The sequence below is a fragment of the Heterocephalus glaber genome, unplaced genomic scaffold (genome assembly GCF_053883595.1).
Source record: "Heterocephalus glaber isolate CG9 unplaced genomic scaffold, H.glaber_assembly_v1.0 deba00000943, whole genome shotgun sequence".
NCBI classification, from domain to species: domain Eukaryota; kingdom Metazoa; phylum Chordata; class Mammalia; order Rodentia; family Bathyergidae; genus Heterocephalus; species Heterocephalus glaber.
The window spans coordinates 7,432,076-7,457,237 of record NW_028258175.1 but is presented as its reverse complement, the minus strand read 5'-3'; the positions used below and the strand labels follow the sequence as shown (position 1 = coordinate 7,457,237).

At 37.3% G+C, this 25,162-nt stretch overlaps 1 long non-coding RNA gene and 1 pseudogene across 4 annotated transcripts in view; both read left to right on the top strand.

The window, feature by feature from the left end:
- LOC101707262 (uncharacterized) overlaps positions 1–25,162 on the top strand; it is a 42,606-nt gene that overhangs the window by 8,979 nt on the left and 8,465 nt on the right. For 2 of the 4 annotated variants that reach the window (XR_015450454.1, XR_015450451.1), the window contains 3 exons: positions 1,907–5,330; positions 8,396–8,566; positions 14,293–14,363. This is a non-coding gene — a long non-coding RNA (uncharacterized LOC101707262). Of the gene's footprint in view, positions 1–1,906; positions 5,331–8,395; positions 8,567–10,093; positions 11,907–14,292; positions 14,364–25,162 lie in introns of those variants that run through there. The other 2 variants (XR_015450453.1, XR_015450452.1) reach the window with 2 other exon arrangements.
- LOC106010360 (large ribosomal subunit protein eL21 pseudogene) lies at positions 21,207–22,399 on the top strand (annotated as a pseudogene).

The following is a 25,162-nucleotide window of genomic DNA, read 5'->3' as shown; positions in this document are numbered from 1 at the left end:
CTAACTAACTTCAGTGTCTGTGCATTTAACTGACTTCATAGTCCTTGCTTTGTGTTGACGAGGACAGAAATGTATTTCCAACCTATGAGGTCTTATTCATAAACTTGAATTATAGGAAGCATTGATAATAACTTTGCTACTGTAACTGACATTGCACCTGTCTCTAGCCCTGCAGATGATGCTGAAGTAAAGACACATTCCCTGGGTCAGAACACCTGATGCAACAAAGCTGATGCATCTCTTCACTAACAGGGAACACAGCATGAAAAATTTCCTTTCTTTTGAGTGAACCTCCTAATTTGTCTTCTAATTCTAGATCCAAAAATAATTCTAAGGCTTAGGCAGGGTGAGTCAGATTTTAGGACATGTGCAATTACTGAAGAAGATTCTGGTAATAGCACTCAAGGAGGAGAAATAATGCTCTGAACTTAGTATTTCTGATGTTGAGGGAAAGGACCAAAGTAGTGATACCGATGGTTTTCAATGGAAAATGTATGGAAGACCACTGGCTGGTTAAGTAGAGTTGTAGGTATCTCTTCATTCTGTCCTGACACTTCCTCACTACTTCCACATGTGTCAGCGTCCCTTGGGTTACTGACTCAGTGTGGGCTGAAGCTGATGCTGATGTAGGCTTAGCAGTATATTTAAAGCCATTACAAAATATTTTTGGTACAATTTTAAACTTAATTTTTCTTCCTTTGTGTAATCTCCATCTCCCTAACCCTCTCACCTGCCTTACTGTTGCTCTTTACAATTAATGCTATTACTCTACATTGTCTCTCCTAAGTATGCACACTCCTTTCTTTTTTAATTCTCCCATAAATACACTGAACATATTTCTATCACTGAATTTGTACTTAGTGTAAATACATACGTTTCCTCAACTAGGATTCGAGCTCCTTCAGGAACAGGGGTTATCCTTGAGCATATAATAAGTTCCTACAGCTTTTATCTTGATAATTGAAGAGATGAATTTTCACCTACACCTATGCATCCACCCACTCCTGGTGATCTTACTGATTTTTCTGTGGTCTGACCCTTCTCACTTGTACTAACTTTTGGTCCATTTGTTATTTCAGAATGATGTACCTTGAAGTTTACTCAGTTTTCCAGAATTAGTATTATTTCTCATTGAATAACTATATTATGCAAAAGTCTACATTTAAATCTTATCACATTCCTCCTCTGTAGTCATACACGATTCTTCCATATGTTGCAAGAATCACTTTCAGGAGAGGAAGAGATTTCCTTTTTAGAACACTGGGCTTACATAATGGGAAGAAAAATTAATACTGTCTTTTGGAAAACTTCATTTCAGTATCTATGCCAGCTGTCTATCTAGGGAAAAACACATTTACAATCATTTACAAAGTTGCCAGTGTTTCTTTTCTTCAAATTCACAGTATATATCCAAGTGTTGTTGACACTTTAGAAAATTTCACAAGTGTTATGGTTTAGATCTTGAATGTCCCCCAGAGAGGTTCAGAGGTTGGATTTGGGGAAGGTGATTGGATCATAGTGTTGCTATAGCTGACTTGCTGTTAGGAGGTGGAGTCTGGTCAGAAGAGGTGGCTCAAACCTTATCAGAAAAAGGAAAGAGGGGCCGGGGATTTAGCTCAGTGATTTTGCCACCTGCTGTGCAAGCGCAAAGACCTGAGTTCCATTCCCGGTACCAAAAAATAATAAATAAATAAATAGACACTGTCTCAACTGTGGTGTTAGTACCAGCCAGCTCTCTGTACCTTTGCTAGCTTGTAGTTTTCTAAGACAGAGTATATTTTTTATTTTTAGAAAGTGGAAGTCTGGTTTGTAACTTTCCTTGTACTTAATTGGGTAAAGGTCTTTCCCACAAATCATCATCTATTTTGTGAACTTTGTTAATCATCTTTTTTTTTTTTCACACCAGGTATCAAACTCAGGACCTTGGCTTGCCACGCAGGCGCTGACACCACTGAGCTAAATCCCCGGTCCATTAATTGTCTTTTATTTGGTAAATTAAATTTGTACAGTTCATGCATGTTGACTTGGCAAAGTTGTACAGATTTCTATATTTCAGATGAGAAATTTTTCTTCTTCCTGTAACAAATTGTTTTTATCTTGGCATTTAAAAAATTACAAAGGTACTGGTAGATGAAATAGTAGAATATGGCCATTTCTTTGATGTTGGAAACTTTTTTTAAGCACAGTATTCAGGAACTAACTGTGAAGAAGAATGGATAAATTCATTCACCCAAAAATTTATTTCATCAATAGACACCATCAATGGATTGGTATATGTGCTGCCGAAGTGAGCACAAGCATTAATGGATTGGAAAGGCAAGCTACAGCATGGGAGAAGACATTGGACAAACAAGAATGCAATAGAATAACAGCCACAGGCAAAAATGGTCACAACATAAAAAAGGGTATAGAAATACATATTTTTAAAAGTTTCTAACTTTGTGAAAATTTATCAAGATAATGAGCACTTAAAAACTGGCATAAAGGTGCATCTCTGTAATACCAGCACTCTGGGAGGTGGAAGCAGGAGAATCTCATGTTCGATCCCAGCCTGGACAACTTAATGACTTAGTGAAACCCTATATAAAAAAAAAGGATTAGGGATATAACTCAATGCAAAGGCCCTAGGTTCAGTCTCTAGTACCATAAAACAAAAACAGAAAACTCACAATGAGATAATATATATCTGCCAGGATTACAAATATTAGAAAATGAAAATAGTAAATATTGACAATGATGTGGAACAACATTAGCTTTTGGAAAACAGTTTTATATTCTCAAGTGAAATAACCTGTGACCAAGTTATCCCACTCCTTTTTTTTTTTTTTCCTCCTAATGATGCCAAAAAGTTTACTTGAAAAGTGCGGGGTACACAGGTATGAGAGAAACCAGCTCTGCAGAGTGAACTTGGCCAAACAAAGAAAAAAAGGGTAAAAGCAAAAATAAAAGTACATGCTATGTTCAGACACAGCGCAGGCTACCATGCAAACTCACACATGATACCCCTAGCCCTTGTTCTGTACCCAATAGAATCATTTGTACAAAAAGTATAAATGAGAAAAATCATCAGAATCATTTATCGTAGTTATAAGATGAAATGTGTCCCCACAAAATTCTTATGTTGAAGCCCTAACCTCTGATGTCTTAGAATATGACTATATTTGAAGGTAGAGACTTTAAAGAGGTGACTAAGTTAAAATGAGGTCAGTAGTGTAGATACTAATCCAATCTGACTGGCCTCCTTAAAAGAAAAGGAAATTTGAACACACAAAGAGACAGAAAGGTTGCACATGCACAGCAGGAAGACTGCACGTCGATATGGGGAGAAGGAGGTCATCTGCAAACCAAGAAGAGAGGCCTCAGGGGACACCAGTCTTCCAACACCTGGATCTTGGACTTCTAGCATCCAGAACTGTGAAAAAAAAATGAATTTCTGTTGTGCAAGCTGCCAAGTCTGCTACTTTTTTATGCCAGTTTGAGAATAGTAAAATTGATAAATTTTAATGTAATCAGGATGAAATTATATTGCAACAATAAAAATTAAACTAGGACTGTAATCAACATGAATGAATCTTAACACACTTAATATTGAGTGAAAGAAGCCAGATACAAAGGGATACATATTGTATAATTCATAAAAACCTCAAAGTACAGCAATACTAAATTTTAACAGGGATTCTGGCCTATGTGATCATACTGTTAGGAAACATAAAGAAAAGAATATAGTTACTTATGATAAAAGTCAGAATAGTGGTTACACTTACATGGGGTTGTAGGAGTGTATTATGATAGTATTCGTTGCGTGCTGGCATTGTGGTAATGGTCCAGAGTGTTGCTTTGTAATAATTTATTGTGATCATTCATTTGTGTTATGTGTACTTTTATAAATGTTTTATATATCATAATGAGGTTTAAAATACTTGAAATTTTTGTTTGCATCTTAATTTATACATTAATTTGGCTAGAATCTATTCACAGTTTATGGTTTTAAGTCTAAGAAGAATACATTTTGCTTATTTATCCAATGAGGAATTGGCTTTTCCTTGAAAATGGATGATGATTTGCAGTTTTGAAGAACTATATGTCTTTAAACCCATGAATTCCTAGGTCACCCCAGTGTACACCTCAGTGTATTAATTCTGTTTAGGTTTACAACATGCTTAGTCAGAAACAAAACAATCATAGCTATAGGTATTGAATTCAACTATGATCTGTTAATCTTCCCTATTGCTATTGTTACGACCTCCAAGAACATCAGTCATCAATTGTATAATGACTGTTCTGAGATTACTCTTATTATGTGCTTCTTGGTTTTACTGCTGCATAATCATGTAATGACCCAAAGGGACACTTCTGCCATTTATGGAGAAATCATAATTACTAACCAATGAGATAAAAGATTTTCAGAAATTTGTTTCCTTTAACAGCTTTCAGGTTCCTCTTCACCATCATCCATTCTAACTTAGGTCCCTCTTTGCGTTTCACCATCTGATTTTCAATTTTAATTACAAATATTTAAGAAGGGGCCAAGGATATAGCTCAGTGGCGCTGCACCTTCCTGGCAAATGCAAGATCCTGAGTTCCATCCCCCGTACCAAAAAAAAAAAAAAAAAATTTAAGAAGGAGGGCCTCAAATAGGTGGATGTGAGGAGTAGACTGGAATCAGAAAGAGTAATTGTAAGGTAATGGATAACAGTGATAGATAGGTTCTGAAATCACAAGAAAATCTTTAGAGAAATAGTATCTCTTAAGAGAAATGATCTACTTTCTGGAAAAGTTAGTTTATAGCTAATACTATTAGGAGAAAATATATAGACTTTGTGTATAAGTTTTTTTAAATCACTGTTCCAAGTAGAAAGCAAAATAATTAAAAGATGATAGTAGTTCTGCTCACTAGAAGATACTCCAGTGAAAAAGAGGTGCAGGCATCTTAATTTATGCTCATAGCCTCTGATTTTTTCCTTATGAGGCAGACTAACTTAAATAATGAATACTTCCATGCTAAATTAAGGTAGTACTTGCTATTTTCTTCTCTGAATATTCTGGCTTGGTTTATGTTTGTACTTACCCTTCACCTTGTTTTTATCTCACTACCTTCTACCCTGTGTTTCAGGGAATATTCAAATACCATAAAATTAATATTTACATCATGGATTACCACTTTCTGGAAACAATGCTGATCCTTGTATTGTATGGCTGGTCTGCCATTCTCCTCACATACCTGATGAGCTTCCTGTTTTCTAAAAGTACTTCTGCATGTATCAAACTTGTCCTGTTCAACTACATTTCAGGCACTTATAGTATCCTCCTAGAGCAATTATTAGATAACAGTAAGTATAAAAACCTCACCAGATTTCCCCTTCTCCGGAAGACAGCAAGCAATAAATAAATGAGTAATAGGCTTGCAGATGTGTAAGGACATTTGTAGTCAATTACATTGTTGGTTTTTGGAGAAATCCTGCACTTGATATAAGTTAATCTTATTTTGAGGGCCTAGACATCATGCTCAATCTAGGATCTTTGTAAAGAAGTGATGGGACTCTACTTGAGATGCAGGTCCTCAGACACGATGCCTCCTCTCTATTCCTACCTCCTAGAGCTGTATCACATTACTTAAGGGATCTGTTTTGCACATGATTTGGGGAAGTTTAGGAGTATTTTTTCCCTGAAATGTATTTGCCAGAGAGAGAAAGAGAAATGAGCAGCTTTCTTTTCACAGGCAAGTTTGATAAACTCAGAAGAAATTATATATAAAATATAGTAGAGTGTTTTTATCTTTAAAACAATCATCACTTGATATTTGCCATTTGGGAGTAAGGTGAAGAGAAGAAAAAATGGAGGAGAATTTTGAGTTCTTGGGGAAAATCTGCAGTTCTAATCAGCGAAGATTTTTCATGGTGTCACTCTTAGTAATTCAGTGAAAAGGCACAAGAACTTGAGTTTCCTAGCAAGATTTTCCAGAAGGGAAATTCTATATGTACCTAATATACGTATAATTAAGCCAGTTTTCCTTTCTCTGTCCCTAGTTTCTCCAAGTCTTAGACTTACATCTCTTCCTTTTCCTTCTCTGATTATGAGGTTTGGGCGTGTATTTACCAAATTGACTATTGTTATTAAGAGATTTTAAAAATGACTATTACAGTGATGTCTAGGTTCATGAACTTAATTTGTTCTACAATTTTGGAAAAGATGGCCGCAATCGTGTTTGTCACCCAATGCACAGTTTGAAAACAAAAACAAATTTTTCCCAAATGCTTCTGTTTGTGAACCAAATTGTTTGCAAACAAAAGCACTTATGAACTGAGGTACAGCTGTATTACCCTTTCTTGAATCACTTTTAAATATGAACGTGAGCTGGGTCAGATTCTTCATCCATTTCTGTGGCTGCAGAGCTCCTTAGGCTTCCCACCTCATTGCCTTAACTCTTGGCCTGTTGTAAAAGAATCCCTTGCATCAGCTGACCACTGGCTTATTATGTACCCCTTCATACACTTTACAGCATGAATATTGCCTCTGAGCAAGACTTGAGCCTTTCTAAACCAGACTAAAATAATTCTTTCTTTTTTTTTTGGTACTGGGCATTGAACTCAGGACCTTGTGCTTGTGAGGCAGGCACAGTGCCACTGAGCTAAATCCCCAACCCTCAGACTAAAATAATTTTAAGAGCAATTCCTGAGTGCTTATGCTCACAAAAGAATCCCCAAATTATGTAAACCAAACAGCTGTGTGTTTTTGCCCACGTCTTCAAAAGTAAATACTGTTATATAAGGAAGATTCACTTGAAAATATGTAAATTTGTAAACTTTGACCAAGAATTAAATTCTGAGGAATTATCACTTATGGTACTAGAGATGAGTAACTGAGGTAGGATAAGAAAGGATCACTGTTTTAGAAAGTCTAAAAACATATTTTGAAAAGAATGTGCTGCAAAAAGTCATTTAGAGTGAGGACTCACAAGACTTCTACTTCTCAGCAGTATAACAAACACTGTGAATGATACTTTGCCAAAAATAATCAACTGAGAAGAAAGTATGACATTGGCAGAGGCCAACAAACTGAGAGCAAGTGTCTTTGGAGAAAATAAGCAAGCATCAAAGGGCTCGTGCACATACTCATAAAATAAAACTGGAGTGGTTGTATCTTAGGAGAAAAATATTCTCTAAGGTTAAAAAAAAACATTTACTAGAGATAAAGAACTTCTCAACATTACACCAGATTCAATTGAGCACAAAGCTGTAAGAATTCCAAACTTTTACTTCCTAAGCAGTATAGTCTAGAAGTATACATAGCCAGAACTACCAGAATAAGGCAGTATAGAAAATCAATTAATGATACCTATTGAACAGTACATTAGTTTATTAAGCAGTTAATAAACTTGAGTTTAAATTTATATATAAGAACACAGAACCCCAGATGGTTTCAAACATGCATGATACCTTATACAAACTGACCATATAACATATCATGCAGATTAATATATAAGGACATATGCATTATCAATTATGCAATTAAAAATTGGTAACATAACTGGGAAAGGAATGCACTTGAGAACTTTAAAGCACACCTTTTAATAATTAATGAGCAAAAGAATCATAGAAATTTTTTAATATTTACAACTGAAGAGTACCATAAATACTCTTTAGCGAAAGTTATTTGGGGGAAACTATAGCTTTAATTACTATTAACATTGTAAAGACTAAACTTACCGTCCAACTAAAACAAGTTATAAAGAGGGGCAGGGAATTTAGCTCAGTGGTTCCACTGCCTGCCTTGCAAGCTCAAGGACCTGAGTTCGATCCCTGGTAACAAAAAAAAAAGTTATAAAGAGCAGCACATCATATTTAAAGTAGGATAATGAATAAAGATAAAAATTAACAAAATAGAAAATGAATATACAATAGAGTACCAGCAGAACCTCTAATCATTCAGATAGCAAGTAGATCACAAAAACACAAAGTATAAAAAGGCAGTAGATGTACATTGTGTGTGTATAGTTATACCATTGGAAATATAAGAGGATATGACAGATTTGGGCCAATAAGCATGTAAACTTAGAACAAACTATTACACTTCTAGAAAAATAACAATTTACTAAATCTAATTTACAAAGTAGGAAATTTGAATTATACTACAAGCATTCAAGTAGTTAATAGTTAAAATTCTTTTCACAAAGAAAACCCAAGAACTTCACCAAATGACTTCAAAATTCTACGTTGTCAGCACAAAATCTTATCGCTACCTATGAATTAGAACAAACTCACTGAGAAGTAATTACTATTCTTCAAATATAATCATTTGATTTTTAATTCCCTGAGACTGGTTTAATCATTGATAGAGGATTACTTGTCTTAGTGATAGTTTATTTCTTATTATGTAACTACTCTTATCCTTATAGAAACTCCAGCTACAATGTCTAATGCCACCTAGACCTTGCTACGTAATGCATTACTGCTCTTTCCCAATTACAACCTTGTGAAGTGCATCAGTGACTATACTGTTGTCTACAAAATGAAGATTCTGTGCACCCAGCAAAATGTTCATTACTTCCTAAATTGTAGTAAAGAAAGTAAGTATCTTGAAGATCTCTTAAGTCTCTGGGAAATTAGCTAAAGACATTTGTTGAAATTCCTGTTTTCTTGCCTAGAAATACCGAAGAGCAGCATTTATCAGGGTGAGGAAAGGGACTCATTTCTGAGTATTCTGAATATTTAAACAGAAACGTCCAGAAATGATGGTACTGTAATACAGGAGATGAAGAAAAAGAGCGTTATATATTTAACAGCTAGTTATGTGTAATAGCATAAGTCCTGGAGCAGATCAACTTTCCCATAAATACACACACACACACACACACACACACACATACACACACACCCCAATTTTTATTCAATATATCTAATTTAAATCAACATCAAGATTTGAGAAGTGAGTTAGTACTGCTTCCATAGCCTAAAATAAAGTTTTTATGGGCCAGGGATTTAGCTCAGTGGTTTCGCTGCCTGCTGCGCAAGCGCAAGGACCTGAGTTCGATCCCCGGTACCAAAAAAAAAAATTCTTATGCTTCAGCTGTAATCATAACTTTGGACAAAGAGAACTAGAGTACATGAACCAAAATAAAGAATTAATTTAAAATAGGATGTTTTCCTTTTTCCTCTTGGCTAAACTCTAGCAAAGAATAAGAAAAAATAAAATTAAGAGGGAGAAAGAGATTTTCTTCTGATTCTTGTCTAAGTGGATGATTCCCCCAAAAGCAATATGAGAAATATCACTTTTGTGAACAGATGAGCAGTTAGCTTCTTATAGGATTTCAAAATAAAGTTCATGAAGCTTCCCTGCTTACAGTGGTTTTGTTTTCAAACCCTTAATGGGATACTGTCAATTAGTAATATCTGTAAAAGAGTATTCTGTTCTTTTTAGATAAGGGGGGAATTTGAGTTTATTTTTATGATGTGTTTAAAAACATAAACAGGGGCCGGGGTTCAGTAGTTCAGTGGTCCCGCCTCCTGCCTCGCAAGTGCAAGGACCCGAGTTCGATCCCCAGTACCAAAAAAAAGTAAAAACATAAACAGTTTCAAATTAAATATATAGCTTGTTGCTACCTAGGCTATGTACACCTAAATGTAAATCAACAGAAAGGTTTGACTAATTTCTAAAGCAACACATTTCTGTCTCTTGTTTGTGAGCCCAAAGATTATAAGACAAAGAGAAAACAAATGGCATAAGTCCTTTTTTAATCATTACTTTTAATGTAAACATATTAAACTCTTCAATCATATGCAGAGTGCCAAAATTTATTTTTAGAACATCATACAACTAAACACTGTCCATAACAGATACTTTAAAAATACAAACAGTTTGAAAATTAAAGCATTGCATACAAATAGTAACCAAATACAGTTGGGATACCATGCTAATATCAGATAAAATATACTTCAAGTAAAAAATGTTTCAAGAGAAAAAGGTCATTATACATTAATAGAAAGGTCAATTCATCAAGAACATATAACAGTTATAAATATATACATCCCAACATCAAGAGTCACACAATACATAAAGCCACAATGAAAAACACTGAATGACTTTTTAAAAACAGCTGGAGTAACAGATGGAGACTTCAGTGTACCACTTTCAGTAACAGCCAGACAAGATTAGTAAGAAACAGAAGACGTGGACAGTATCATAAACCCTCTGGACCTCAGACTTCTTATAAAGAACACTCCAACAACAGCAGAGAAGACATCTTTATCAAGTTCACATGGAATGTTCCCTAGTATACACCAATTCTTAGGCCACAAGATAAGCCTCAATAAATTTGAAAATACTGAAATCCTACAGAATACCTTATCCACTGTTATGCTTTAGATTTAAAATGTCTCCCAAAGGCAAACTGATGGGCTTTGAAGAATTGATTGGATTTAGCTGAATGGGCCATTAGGAAGTGGGGCCTAGATGAAGAGAGTTGGTCCTGAGGGTGTGAACTGTATCTTGTCTGGAGGCCCTGGCTCTTTGGCTCTATCTCCCCTTTCTGGCTGCCACAGGTGAGTAGCTTTCCTCTGCTATGCCCTTCTGTTACAATTTTTCTGTACTTTGAACTGAAAGTTCTGAAATCATGAGACAAAATAAACTTTCCATTCTTTGAGTTGTTTTCCTCAGGTATTTTGTCATAGTGACGAAAAATAAACACATCCACACAAAATGTAATAAAACTAGAAATCAATAACTAAAGGAAAACTGGAAAATTCACAAATATGTGGGAGTTAAACACATACAGTACTTTTAATAGGTCAAAAAAGAAATCACAAGGGAAATTAGAAAATTTCTTGAAAAAATGAAATGGAATCACAACATACCAAAACACATAGGATACAAAAAAGCAAAGGTGGGCCGGGGATTTAGCTCAGGAGTTTTACCACCTGCTGCGCAAGTGCAAGGACCCAAGTTCGATCCCCTGTACCAAAAAAGCAAAGGTCAGAGAAAATCTGTTATAAATTAAAATATTTTAAAAAGAACAACCTCAGTAAGCTTTACACCTGGAAGAACAGGAAATAGAAAAGAGAAAAATAGAAGAAAATAAAAAATAGATGAGAGGAGATTGAGAATAGACAATGTGAGACCCGAGTAACTCCATTTTAAAATTTGGCCCCTTCTTAGAGTAAGGTGGCCTGGACATAAATTCTAGTTCCAAGAAAAACCACAAGATGTACTTTGGCCACCTGCCTGTGATAATGTTCAGCAGTCCCCTAGCAACTAGCCTAGCAACAGCTAATCAGTAGCTGCCTCAATGTCCCAGATGCTCTTCTCATGGCCTGCGACAGCTAATCAGTAGGTACCCCAATACCCCAGTATCCCAGATGTTCTTTTCGATGACTTGAGCAGCCGTTTGCAGTTCAGCGCGCAAGGCACAGCCAATCAGGTTTAAACTTTCAAAACTTGCTAAATGCTAGCCAATTGTGTGATTTGCGTGTGATTTGAAACCCCACGCCTTGCTGTAACTTCTATAAAAACCCCTGGTGTTTTAGAGTCGGGGCTCTCAATCTTGACCCGCTGCGCGGTGACAGTTGAGAGTCCCTGCTTGAATAAACGACCCTCGTGTGTTTGCATCGGAATCGGCTCCTTGGTGGTCTTTGGGGACCTCGTGATCTGGGCACAACAACAACAGAAAATAAAAGCAAAATCTGCTCATTTTAAAACAGACAAATTTTTAGCTAAATGCACTAAGGAAAAAGCAGAAAAGCTTAAACTGCTGAAATCAGAAATTAAAGTGAAACCCTTTCTACATAGTACTAACTACAAGGATTATAAGAGAGTATTAGGATCAACTAATTATATGCCAACAAATTAGATAATCCACATGAAATGATCATATTCGTAGAAAGACAAAATATACTAAAACTGAATCACTAAGAAATGAAAGAACAGAAAGAATCTAAATCCAAATTAGAAAAAAGTCATAGAATCTGTTTGCAGATAACCTTATATGTAGAAAATCCTACAGATTCCACAAAAATTCTATTGGAGATAACAAATTCTAATTTCCAAGTTGTCTTCTTCAGGTCTTTGGTTACCTAAGAAAACAGTCTTTCTAATTTTTGCTTAGTCAAATGAATTCATTCAAAGGGAATTCACAGCATTCAGCAAGGAATTGAACATGTAATATTAACAAGGCTTATTCACACTTTTTTATGCCTTGAATTGGATATTGTCAGGTATGAAGTGGTATCCAGTAGCTAGTCAGTGACCTCCTTCTGTTGTTTTTGACTTAAGTGTAATTTCTTGGGGGTTATTTATCCAACCTGCCCTCGATCTCTGGCTAGTCATTTCAATATAGACACAGGTTTCTCCTACACTACCAATTTTTAAAAGGCACAGGTGAAGCCGTTTATTAAGCTACTATTTAAATACTGTCGTAAGACATACTAAGATCCTAGTTCCTAGGCACAAGTGTTTCTCAAAGCACATGCAGTCCAGAAAGATTCTCACTTATTTAACGTTCACTTTGTAATTCTTGTACTACACAAGTGTACTTATTTCTCTCCCATCTTCCCATCCTGTATCACCAAAGGTAAGCAAGAAAGGCCCCAGAGCCCTGAGCTCTTCTGACACCCACCCTGTGGAGTGTTCCTTCACTTACTTCATTTTTAGTAAATCTCACTCTTGTTACTGCTTTTGAGTGTCCGGCTTAATCCTTTGCTCTGGAGAGCAAGAATCTGAAAATAACTCCCCTGAGGCGACCTCCCACCCCCGCCATAGAAAGGAGAAGACTGGGCCATCCCTGGGAGCACTGGAGCTTTGGAAAGGGGGTGGAACAAGCTGGGGACAGGTGCTCAAGGGCACACGTGCAGATTAGAGACAGGCCGCGCTGGCCAGCTCCCACCCCTACACACGACTTCGCACGTTCCCTCGAGATGTCAGTCTCCTACCAGCCTTCAACCTGCACTGATCAGGCCAGCTCCTCAACCGCCCCTCCCCGCCCCGCCCCGCCCGAGCGGAGTGAGCTAGCGAGGCCCCGGCCGGCCACGGCCCTGCCCGCGCCGGCTGCGCGGGAGCTGGAGAGGTCCCGCTGTCTCCCAGCTCCCGGGAAATTAGGCAGCATGACTTACTTTAGGTCAGTTTTTGAAAAGGTAGCCGGAGGAAACCTTCATTTTAGTGGAAAACAAACGTTACTGTTTTCCCCATAACATAGTACTTTTCAGTAAAACTGTTGAAAATACATTTTCCACGAGGGCGTTTCCAATTAGGCATGCTGTGGACATGTATTAGTATGCCATTTTGGCTTCTTATCATTTTCACTGTCCACTGAAATCTGATTCATTCTTCTGGCTCTTGGTTGAATACTACCAATTCTAATAAACCTACCAAGAGCTGATCTTACTAGTTCCTTTCTTTTCCTATACTTTTTAAAGCTGTCTTTATTATAACATTTACTACATTCTACTGTGTATTTTAAATATTACTTTGAGAAGCATGCATCACTCGGTTCACAAACTTTAAATGTTCACTTTGATGAGTTTTGACAGATATTCATGAACACTATCAGAATATAAAATACATATTCTCATCATCCCAAATTTTCCTGGTGTTTCTTTGCTGTCAGTTCCCCAACCTCCAGCCCTACCTAACTGCTGCTCTCTATTCTATCATTGTAGAAAATTTTTTTCACAGTTGTAAAATTTCATATGAATGGAATTGCATCACCTGGAAACCCGGATACTCAAAAGTATCAATGTCTCAAGCACAATGTACATGAAGAAGATACATCAAGGCACATAGTAATCATATTTCTCAAACCAGTGATAAAAATAACATCTCAAAATCAGACAAAAGAGAAAGATGTATTTTGTACAAAGGAACAAACAGGATGACAGCATATTTTTCTTACAAAATATGGCAAGGAGACAGTAAAGGAATCCCTTGCAGTACCAAAGGAAAAACATATCAGTCTAGAATTTAATAGTGAAAATATTACAAGCAAAGTCAAAATAAGATCTTTTAGGTATACAAAGAATTTATCGGGACATATGCATAATGAAAAGTATTAAAGGAGGGCTTCTACGTAGGAGAAAAATGATACCTGATGGAAATCTAGATATAAAACAGCACTGGAAATGGTAATTACATGAATAAATATGTAAGATTTTTCTTATTTAAATCTTTTCACGAAGATTGAGGAATGAAGTCACCAAAAAATGTAGTAGGAAATTGCAAATGTCTCAACTCCAATGGAGCAATGATTATGCTGGCAAACACAGAAACTACCCACCCACTTACCCCCATCCATGTTTGTCATTTCAGGCCTAGCCCTAGACAGTTACAAATGCTACACCTGGCAGATTTCTCAGAAGTCTGGACGTGGTACATAACCGGTAAATTGCACCCTTTAAGGGGAGTTGCTATCAAAGACTCAGGTCCCCTAGGCTAATGATATTCATTTGTGCTAATTTGCATGCCTGCTCCTAGTACTTATTCCTTGTTTACTTTATTCAGAGCTCACAGTTTATAGAGGTTTCAGTCAAGGACCTACTATTCCCCTTTTGTTGTTTCCCAGGTGTTTGCAGTTCCTTTGGGTTTTGGGGGGGTTTTTTGGGGGGGAGATGTTTCCTGGTACCTGGCTCATATACGTTTTTTTTTTAATTGTACATTTTAGGTATACAATATAATGACATTCATCATTGGAAATTTGCACCTTTACATAATCTCTCTTGGTTCTTACTTTTCCCCATTCCCCTGCCCTCCCTTCAACCCCTCCATCCCTCCCTATTTACAAAGATTTTGTTTCCATTTTTCATTTTCTCATATTAATTCCATTCCCTTCTTTCCTTCCCCTACCCCTCCCACTTCCCCTTCCCCTTTGCCCCTTTTCTTCCTATTTCATATTATCTATTATACCTTTTAGTCCTTATTTACACTTTCAGTTTCTCACACTACAGAAACTATTTGGTTTTTACACATGTGCATCCTATTTATTTCACTTAAGAGTATCACCTCAATGTGCATACATTTAGCTATAAATGTCTCTAATTTTTTTATTTTTACGGCTGAGTAGTATTCCATTTTATTAAAAAAAAAAAAAACCCACATTTTCTTTATCCAGTCTCCAGTTGATGGGCATTTGGGCTGTTTCCAAGTTTTAGCTATTACAAACTGTGCTGCTATGAACATGGGTGCACATATATCACTGTGGTATGATTCTTTTAATTCTTTGGGAAAGATACCCAGCAGGGGAATAGCTGGGTCAAATGGGACTTCCAGTCCTAGTTCTTTGAGGTATCTCCACACTGATTTCCACAGTGGTTGCACCAGTCTACACTCCCACCAGCAGTGGAGCAGGGTTCCTCTTTCCCCACAGCCCCACCAGCATTTGTTATTGGTTGATTTCTTGATAGCAGTCATCTTTCTGGGGTGAGGTGGAATCTCAGTGTTGTTTTCATTTGCATCTCTCCAATGACCAGTGATGTTGAACATCTTTTCGTATGTTTATTTGCCATTTCTACTTCTTTGTCTGAGAAATGTGTGTTCATTTCAGATGCCCATTTTTGGATTGGGTCTTTCAATTTGGGAGGTCTGATTTTTTTAAAGTTTTTTATAGATTCGAGATAGTAGACCTTTGTCTGAGGGATAGCTGGTGAAAATATTTTCCCACGTTGTGGGTTGTCTCTTCACACTGCTGGTGGTTTCTCTTGCTGTGCAGAAGCTTTTTAGTAAGAAGAGATCCCACTTGTTCATTGTTTGTGCTAGTTCATGGGCAACTGTGGTTTTGTTCATAAAATCTTTTCCTACACCAATATCTTCAAGAGTTCTTGCTAAACTCTCTTCCAGCCGGTTCAGCATTTCTGTTTTCATATTCAGATCTTCAACCCACTTCTATTTTAGTTTAGCACATGGTGAGAGATATAGGTGTAGTTGTAGTCTTTGGCAAGTTGAAACCCAAGTTTTCCAGAACTATTTATTAGAGAGGCTATCTTTCCTCCAGTGAGGGTGTTTGGCTCCTTTGTCAAAGATGAGGTGGCTGAGTGTGTCTGGAGTTGTTTCTGCATCTTCTAATCTGTTCCACTGGTCCTCAGGTCTGTTTCTTTGCAAGTATCATGCTGTTTTTATCACAGTAGCTTTTTAGTATAGTTTCAAGTTGGAGGTTGTAATACCCCCTGCCATGTCTCTGTTATCTAGAATTGCTTTTGCTGTTCTGGGTCTCTTCTTGTTCCAAATGAATCTTTGGATTGTTTTCTCAAGGTCTGTGAAGTATGCTGCTGAGATTTGAATTGGGATTGCACTGAATCTATATAGCAGTTTTGGAAGTATGGCCATTTTCACTATATTGATCCTTTGCACCCAGGAGCAAGGGATATCTTTCCATTTTCTGATATCGTCTTCAATCTCTTTTAAAAGTGCTGTCATTTTCAGAGAAGAGGTCTTTGATTTCTTTCCTTTGGGTTTTTGTTGAGACATAGTATTTGTATAGCTTTATGGAGTACATAATGGTAATTCAGTAATCAAATCCTGTTTAATCACTTCTGTCTCTTCAAAATCAGTCATTTTTTAATGTGTTGGGAATTTCATACTCTTCTAGTCATTTTGAAATAATATCATCATACATTGTTTTAAACCTATAGTTACCCTACTGTGCTACAGAAGAACCAGAAGTAGTTTCTCCACTCTATATGTATGTTGATGCCCTTTATTAACTTCTTTTCCTCCCTTCTTCCCAGTTTCTAGTCACAACTCTCCCATTCCATTCTTCTACACATTGCCTGACTAGTTTCCACAAATGAGTGAGAACATTTTTTCTTTGTGTGTCTGGCTTATTTCACTTAACATAATGACCTGCAGTTCCATTCATGTTGCTGCAATGAGAGGATTTTATTTTTTTAATTGTATTTCATTATGTATATTTAACTCATTTTCTTATTTAAGCTATTGTAAGGAGTGTTGTGGGAATGCTCTGTTCTTTTTTTCATTCCTTGCTGTCTTCCTTTGTGACAAGGTGATTTCCTGTACTTGTGTACTTTGATTCCTTAATTTTATCTTTTATATGTCTATCATGTTTTTGCTTTGTAGTTACCATGAGGCTAACATAAAACATCTTATAATAGGCTGTTTTAAGCTGATAACAACTTAATGTTGGTTGTATTAAAAATGCAACCTTTTAATTCTACTCCCCACACATTGTGTTTTTAATGTCATGAAGTACATCTTTTTATATTGTGTAAATATTACACTGTGGGCTGGGGATTTAGCTCAGTGGGGCCATGCCTGCCTCACAAGCGCAAGGTCCTGAGTTCGATCTCCATACCAGAAAAAAAAAATTATGTTGTGTACCCGTTCACAAATTATTGTAGCTTTTATTTTATTAGCTTTGTCTTTTAACCTTAATATTAAAGACATGAGTGATTTATATACCCTCATTAAAATTTTAGAGTATTCTGAATTAGCTAGTGTGTTCACATTTACAAGTGAATTTTATAATTTTATATGTTTATATGTTTTAGTGTTGCAAATTAGTATTCTTTTCTTTCAAACTGAACTCCCTTTAACATTGCTTGTAAGATAGATCTACTTGTGATGAACTCCCTCAATTGTCAGAAAAAGTCTTGCTCTCTTCATTTCTAAAGGGTAGCTTTCCTGGATACAGTGTTACTTGGCAGGATTTTTTTCCTTCCATACTTTGAATATATCGCGTCTCTCTCCTAACTTGTAGCTTTTGCTGAGAAATCCACTGAAAGCAGTATTGGAACTCCTTTCAATGTAGTGTGTTTCTTATCTCTCGCTTCCAAGATCCTGAGTTTAATTTTTGACAGTTTCATTATGATCCGCTTTGAGTAATCTTATTTAGATTACATTTGATTTGAGACCTTTGACTTTCATGTACCTGGGTATGTATATCTTCCACAGATTTAGAAAGTTTTCTGATTGTATTTCTTCAGTAAGTTTTTTTACTGTTTTAGTTTTTTCTTTTCTGAACTCTTTGATCTTGAATATTTGTTCTTTTGATGACATCTCCTATAGAATGATTTCTATAATTCAACATATTTTAAGTAATTCAACTTATTTTTAAGTAATTATTATATTTATGTTTCTGGCATGCTGGATGGTTGGATTACAGAGATGAAAAATATGGTCCTTACATTCAATGTCCTTATAGTCTTATAAAAGAAACATGAAATTATTTTAATATAATGTGGCATGTTTTGCTCTTGTTTTGCTGTGCTACAGAGCAAAGAGATGACACACATACTTCATCTGTCATGGATAGGAATCAGGAAAAACCCTTCAGAGAAAACCTGTATTAGGTCAGGAATTAGGCATTGGGGATTAAAATGTAGGAGAGGAGAGGAACCAGGCATTCCCAGCAGTATTGAAAATGAGCAAAGGACAATAGGTAAGCAAAGTTGACCTATTCAAAGAAATATAGGTAGTTATAACAGAACCCAAGGTTATATTCAGAGCTACAGTGATCCCAACTCATAAGAAGAAAAGGGAGCTAAGGTAGAGATGGTATAAAGATTGCTAGAGTTGAGATCAGTGAACTTTGGAGCTAGGATAAGAAGTGTTTCAGCCACATAGGCTTAAAAATAGACTAAAATAGAAGAGGACTGAGTTATTTTGTCAAATGTGAAGTCAGTATGTGACAGTGAGAGAATTAGAGTATGAAGTAATAATATAATTTGTGAAGTCACAAATATCCTATCACAGTAATTCCTCCTGAGCATGATAAACTTTCAGTACAGCTTTAGATATTTGAGGGAAAGGGACTCTTTTTCTCTTTTTCCTGGCTCGAAAGTCCTTACCCTGAACACATTGCTGAGAGCCATCCTACCTGCCTAGACCTCATTGCTTTCGGATTTCTACTGGCTGTAGGCAACATAGGAGGGACCTGGGAAACTCTTGAAGCAAACAATAGGATTGTTCTAGGACTTCTGGAAAGATGGTGAAGTGGTGACAAATGGCACAAAGGAGGGGGAAAGGAAGGAAGGGACAAGAAAAGAATAGAAAAAATGGAAACAACGCTTTTGTAAATGAGGGGAAGAAGAGTTGATGAGATGGGAGGAAAATGGAAGAAAAAGAAGAATCAAGATATATTATATACAGGAACAAATTCCCTATGATGAATGTAGTCATTATGTATATCTAAAATGTACCAATAAAATTAATTTTAAAACAGATATTTGAGGGCTGAGGATTTAGCTCAGTGGTTCTTCTGCCTGCCTCGCAAGTGCAAGGATCTGAGTTCAATCCCCAGTACCAATAAATAAATAAATAAATAAATAAATAAATAAATAAATAAATTAAAAAAAAACATATTTGAAAGTGGTTCTTATACTCTCTAAGTTTTCTCATCCATCAAACTTGATACCATTCAGGTGGAGGCACTTTGACATATATTACTTCAATTTATTATCTTACTACTCTCTAGTTTGTGTGTACTTATACAAGAGAGACACAGACAGACAGGCATGTTCTTCCCAGTAAGATTAGGAAGTATTTCACAAAGCATAAGTCCACTGTATGAACTACAATTGGAAATTTACCATAGTACCTTGCATTATATACAGCTGCACACGATACATATTGGCAAAAAAAAAAAAAAGACTGTCCAAGTCCTATCTATCACAAGTGTCCCTCAGGTAAACAGTGGATAGAATTTTATCTTTAACCATATGTTCTACCTTGGATCCATTACTTCCTTATGTTTTCTCACTTCAAATTCATCAATGAATCAGCTATTGCCCCCTACATAAACCTTTGTTGAACACCTTACAGGGTATGAGATGGTGGCCTTACATGGCCATCTGTGGGGAGTCTCAAGCAATATATTCCTGCTTATGTTAAAAACATACTGAGTGCACTTCTGCTGGATGCCTTTGCAAATGAACTCATTGAAAACTACAGGTGAGAGTATGCTATGTCCACATGGCTTTTCCCTCACTTATTCTAACTGAAAGAAGAAGAGCTTCTTTTAGACAAGGACAGGGCTCCTCACAAAAAGAGGCTTTGGTTATCCACCCAAATCAGATTCCCATCAGTGGAAACTATTTCAACCTGAATAGCTCCTTTAGCTCATTCCATGACCTTCAGTCACTTTTAGAAGGTACTGTACTTCTCTAGCTCTGGGATCCTCCACAAGCCTACCAGGAGTGCTCTTAGGTTCAACTTGTATTTGCCTCACAAGACTATTAAGGCCATAGTTGGTGCCAGTCTACTGGACTGTCTACTTTTCTTGACTATAGGACAGGAAATTCAGCATGCCAGCAGGGCAGCACCAGATGCTGCTCTTCTGTGAGTCCCTGTAGCATAACTCAGGCAAAAGAAGACAAAATCCAGGGCCAGGGATTTAGCTCAGTGGTTCCACCACCTGCCTCGAAAGCGCAAGGTCCTGAGTTCAATCCCCAGTAGCAACAACAAAGACAAAATCCATGTTGCATAGGTGTGGAAGCCTCCTTGGCTTAGAAGTGTCATGCCCCACAGGAACCGGTATCTGTTATAGCACTACCCCATGGACATAGCTTCCCAAGTCCCCATGAGAGTCCAGGTACCAAAGATGAAGGTCACTACACTCCAAAAAGCCCGAAGTTCAGCTTTGTCAGTGTTAATAATTCTCCCTATCCAGCCGTAATTTATCAATCAGGGTCTATTTTTATCACAAGCAATATTGCCTAGCAGCATAGTTAGTACTCTTGTCTTTATCTGGTTACCAAAAGTGCATATTTATAGAGTTAAAGCAAATTCTCATGCAGAATGGTTAAAAAAAAAAGAGTAATGCACTAAGAGGCTTCCAGGACTTACTTAGTCATTCACCAACAATAGAAACATGAGTTTGTTTCTATATATGTTAAACATATTTTATATATATGTATACATATTTATATATTATTACCCTGCTGGAAAGGCCTGACATCATCTTTCTGGATAATCTGTCTTTTGGCCTGGATCCTGTGGCCCGATACTCCCTCTGGGACACAGTCTCATGGGCATGTAAGTTGGACAGTCCTGTTGTTGTAACCTCCCAGAGGTACAGCCCATACCTTGATTGAGGGATGTGGAGGAAGGGAGTCACACTCAGTACCATGGAGGCTTGCTTAAGTCTAAGAACATAGGTCTGCAATGACCTTACTAGAGCCTATTAACTTCCCTGGAGAAATTTCAGTCAATGACTCTCATCAGAGGAAACATTCCAGAGTCCTCAGATAAGATCTGTGGTGCACACTATCCTAAAGTATGGACACAGAAAGAGATTGGGACTGACTCTTCTTACATATTTAAGCCTCTGCCACTTGGTTCCTGGTTTTATTTTGTCTACAACAAAAGATCTCTGTTCCCCAAACCTACCTTCCTTGATCCTAAATAGCAGTGATACTAGGACTTTCCTTACCTTTCCATGGTGACCCTCTCCAGACATACCCACTCTGGCTCCTTTTTTTTTTTTCGAGTATGAAAGAAATGTGAGGCTGTGTGTTCAAGATTGGTCATTATGGTAAATCAGAAGTTCAGGGCTGGGGATTTAGCTCAGTGGTTTTGCCACCTGCTGCGCAAGTACAAGGACCCGAGTTTGATCCCCGGTACCAAAAAAACAAAACAACAACAAAAAAAACCCAGCTTTAGGCCAGAACCGCCATCTTCCAGTAATTTGCCAAAATGACGAACACAAAGGGAAAGAGGAGGGGAACCTGGTATATGTTCTCTAGGCCTTTTAGAAAATATGGGGTTGTTCCTTTGACCACATACACACAAATCTACAAAAAGCCTGATATTGTAGACATCAAGGGAATGGGTACTGTTCAAAAAGGAATGCCACCCAAATGTTACCATGACAAAACTGGAAGAGTCTACAATGTTACCCAGCAAGCTGTTGGCATTGTTGTAAACCAGCAAGTTAATTGCAAGATGCTTGCCAAGAGGATTCATGTGTGTAAGGAGCATATTAAACACTCAAAGAGTCGAGATAGCTTCCTGAAATGGGTCAAGGAAAATGATCAGAAAAAGAAGGAAGCCAAAGAGAAAGGTACCTGGGTTCAACTGAAGCGCCAGCCTGCCCCATCCAGAGAAGCGCACTTTGTGAGAACCAATGGGAAGGAGCCTGAGCTGTTGGAACCGATTCTCTATGAATTCATGGCATAAGCTGAGGATGTAGTTCTGGCATTCAGCACTTAATTAGCGGCTGAATCCCCTAAGCCCTACTTCAAAATAAAAAGTCATCCTGTGTTGTAAGGATGGTTTTCTTAATTGAACAGGTGTGTGGTGCCTCTACCTCAGAGAAACAAATATTTGGAGCAGATTCTCATTATACCCAGTTAATTGTGTCAGGTTTTTACTCTTCAGTGTTTTTCTTGCTGAAAGATGTGAGGTATTGTGCAGATGTATACCCAAATGGCCAAATATTTATGAAACATTTATATTGGCTTGAAGATCCTCTAAGTCATCTTGGGGACAACATGTATCAAAATAAATGGAAGTCAGTATATGGCATTTCAGTTAAATAAATTGTTTAAAGCACTCTTAAAAAAATAAAAAAGAAGAAGAAGAAGTTCAAGCACCTAAGAAGTTCACTGAATCTCAAGATCAAGTATGGAAGCGGATACACTCTACTGGCAAAAACCAAGAGGTGAAAGAAGGCAAAAGTACAAAGAATTTCATCGAAACAACCTTTCCAGGTTGTGGAGCTCAAGCACAACCCTCCCAGTCAAGCTTCAGTTGGGACACAAGGCTCCCAAACTTTCTACCCCAGTGATGTAAAAAGAAGAGATAGTAAGATCCTCTGTAGCCCCTTTTGGTCATTAATGGTGCTATCTTATGACTCAAATTACACTTTGCAAGATAATTCTTCATATCCATAAGATAATTATTCATGCACTAATTATTGATTTCAGTGTTTAAGATTTCTCTCTGCTACCTTAGCCAAGGTATGCTCAAGGAATGCTAACTAAAACAAAAGACCTCTTTTCACTTTTCAGTTAGAACTTGGCATATAACTGCACATAAAACCAACAAATAAATATTTCCACAGTGCAGATGTCTTCTCTACATAAATGAAGACCACTTACTAGTCAAACATAACTCGCCTGTATTTGCTCCCAACTGTATCTTCTCTTTGAGCATATGGCCGAGTGGTTCACAGTACGGAATTTACTCTGGCTTTCTTTGTCACATTGGGTTGCTAAAGTACTTTCCATGCCAAGCAGTGGGAAACATCCTCAGAGCTCCTCTGTACATGGGAGGGCCACTGCCCTAAGTCTGGCACTGAAGCATTATTGTCTCCCAGCCAAATAAGCTATGTTGGCCTGTATAAGGGGAAGCAACATAAAAGAACCCCCTCTAACTTCTGGAAATGATGCATCTGTATGTCATGAACATCACCTGAGTTTTGAAAAAGTGTTATCTGTCTCTCCCATTATTGAAACTATCTCTAAAATTATCTCCTTGGATTTAGTCTTGCCCCACCCTCCATCTACTCTGTACACTCAAGTCAGAGTGGAAAGGTAGAAAAATGTCATTCTGGGAAGGGCCTTTTACACCATGTCAAGGAGTTTAGACTTTGCCTTAAGAGCAATGGGAAGCGCTCTCTCTCTCTCTCTCTCTCTCTCTCTCTCTCTCTCTCTCTCTCTCTCTCTCTCTCACACACACACACACACACACACGCACACACAACCAATTCTTAACTAACCAATCATTCTTCCAATCTCAGCTTGAATGTTTTTCTTCCCTTTGGAAGCCTTCTCCTATCCTTACTTCTCCTTTACTTCAACTGTATTGTGTGCTTACATTAAGGTAAGGACCATATCCTTGCCTTTTACCTTCGTAGAAACCAAATTGGAGCCTGATCCCATATAGCAATTCTTGTGTACTCATATTCTTATACCTTGGGGCTTGATCAAGTTAGGTCACAAAAAAAAAAAAAGAAAGAAAAAAAGTTACAATGTTTGGCTCATTTTTGGCTTCCCTGGGATGAAATTCAGATATCTTAAAATTATAAAAATGTATTCTCTTCCACAAACGTTGAACTGTGGTAGAATTGTCAGCATCCTCCTTGCTGAGAGGATTATTTTTTCCCACAAGTAAACTAAAAGGGCTGATGTTTAGTCTGAGTCTAGCCTAAGATGTGCAAAGGAGCAGACAGTCCAGGCTGTTGTGAGCTGGCCAAGGTGAAAAGCTTCGGTCTGCAGCTTTCCCACCGTGCACACTTCTGACGGAAGCTTCTTCCACCTGGCTGTTGTGCTTCCTCCTTTCATCTTAGGCCTAGTTCTCTTTCCCTCTTCAGTGTGTCCAACTAGAGCCAGCTTGTCCTGTGAGGACAGTTTCCAGCTCACTTCATGCTATAAAGCAGGATTCTGCAAACCCAGCTGGCCATGCCCTTCACTGTCATGCCATCTAAAACATAAGTATGACATTTACTAATTATTTCATTGCTTTTCCTATAAAAATAAAATGGACACAAATCACAATTTGAATGTTTTAACGTTGTCCTCATACTTAAATTATTTAGATATAGGACCACATAGACATGGTTTAGGTACAGAACAGTATGCTTAACCATATGACAGACAGAAGTGGTATAGAAATTTGGGAGAGAGAAATGGATGCTTTAGCATCTTGGAGGGCTTCACTGAGGTAGTGGGACTTTAGCTGGGTATTTAGAGTGGAATCATTTCCATGTGACTGCTTTAATTTTCATTAACAAACATTATCTGGAGACTCCAGTATTTGCCAGGCACTGTGCTACATGCTAAGGGTATAAAGGTAAATAAGACAAGAACCCTGACTTCCTGAAGTTATTAGCCTAATGATTAAGGCTGATTCATAAACAAAAAATATTAATTCATGATACTTAATATCTTAATTTTATCAGAATAATTACATTTGTTTCAATTGTTCTCTAAATTCTAATTTTAACATCCATTTTGGAATGGTTCTCAGTGATCATTCATTGTTCTGTCTCACAATAAAACCATTTCTCTTTGGCTCTAAAATCATCTAGCAAATAAAGAGAATTTTTCTCTGGGCCTCCACCTTTTCACAGTTAGCATCAAAAACCTTGATGCTTTTAGTCATTTCATTCTGCTGCCTAAATGCTCTCCATCCTCATCCTGTTTTCCAAAAGTCCCTTTAGCCATTACATTGCCTTGCTTCCTTCTGTATATACACACATGTGTGTGTGTGCACACACACACACACC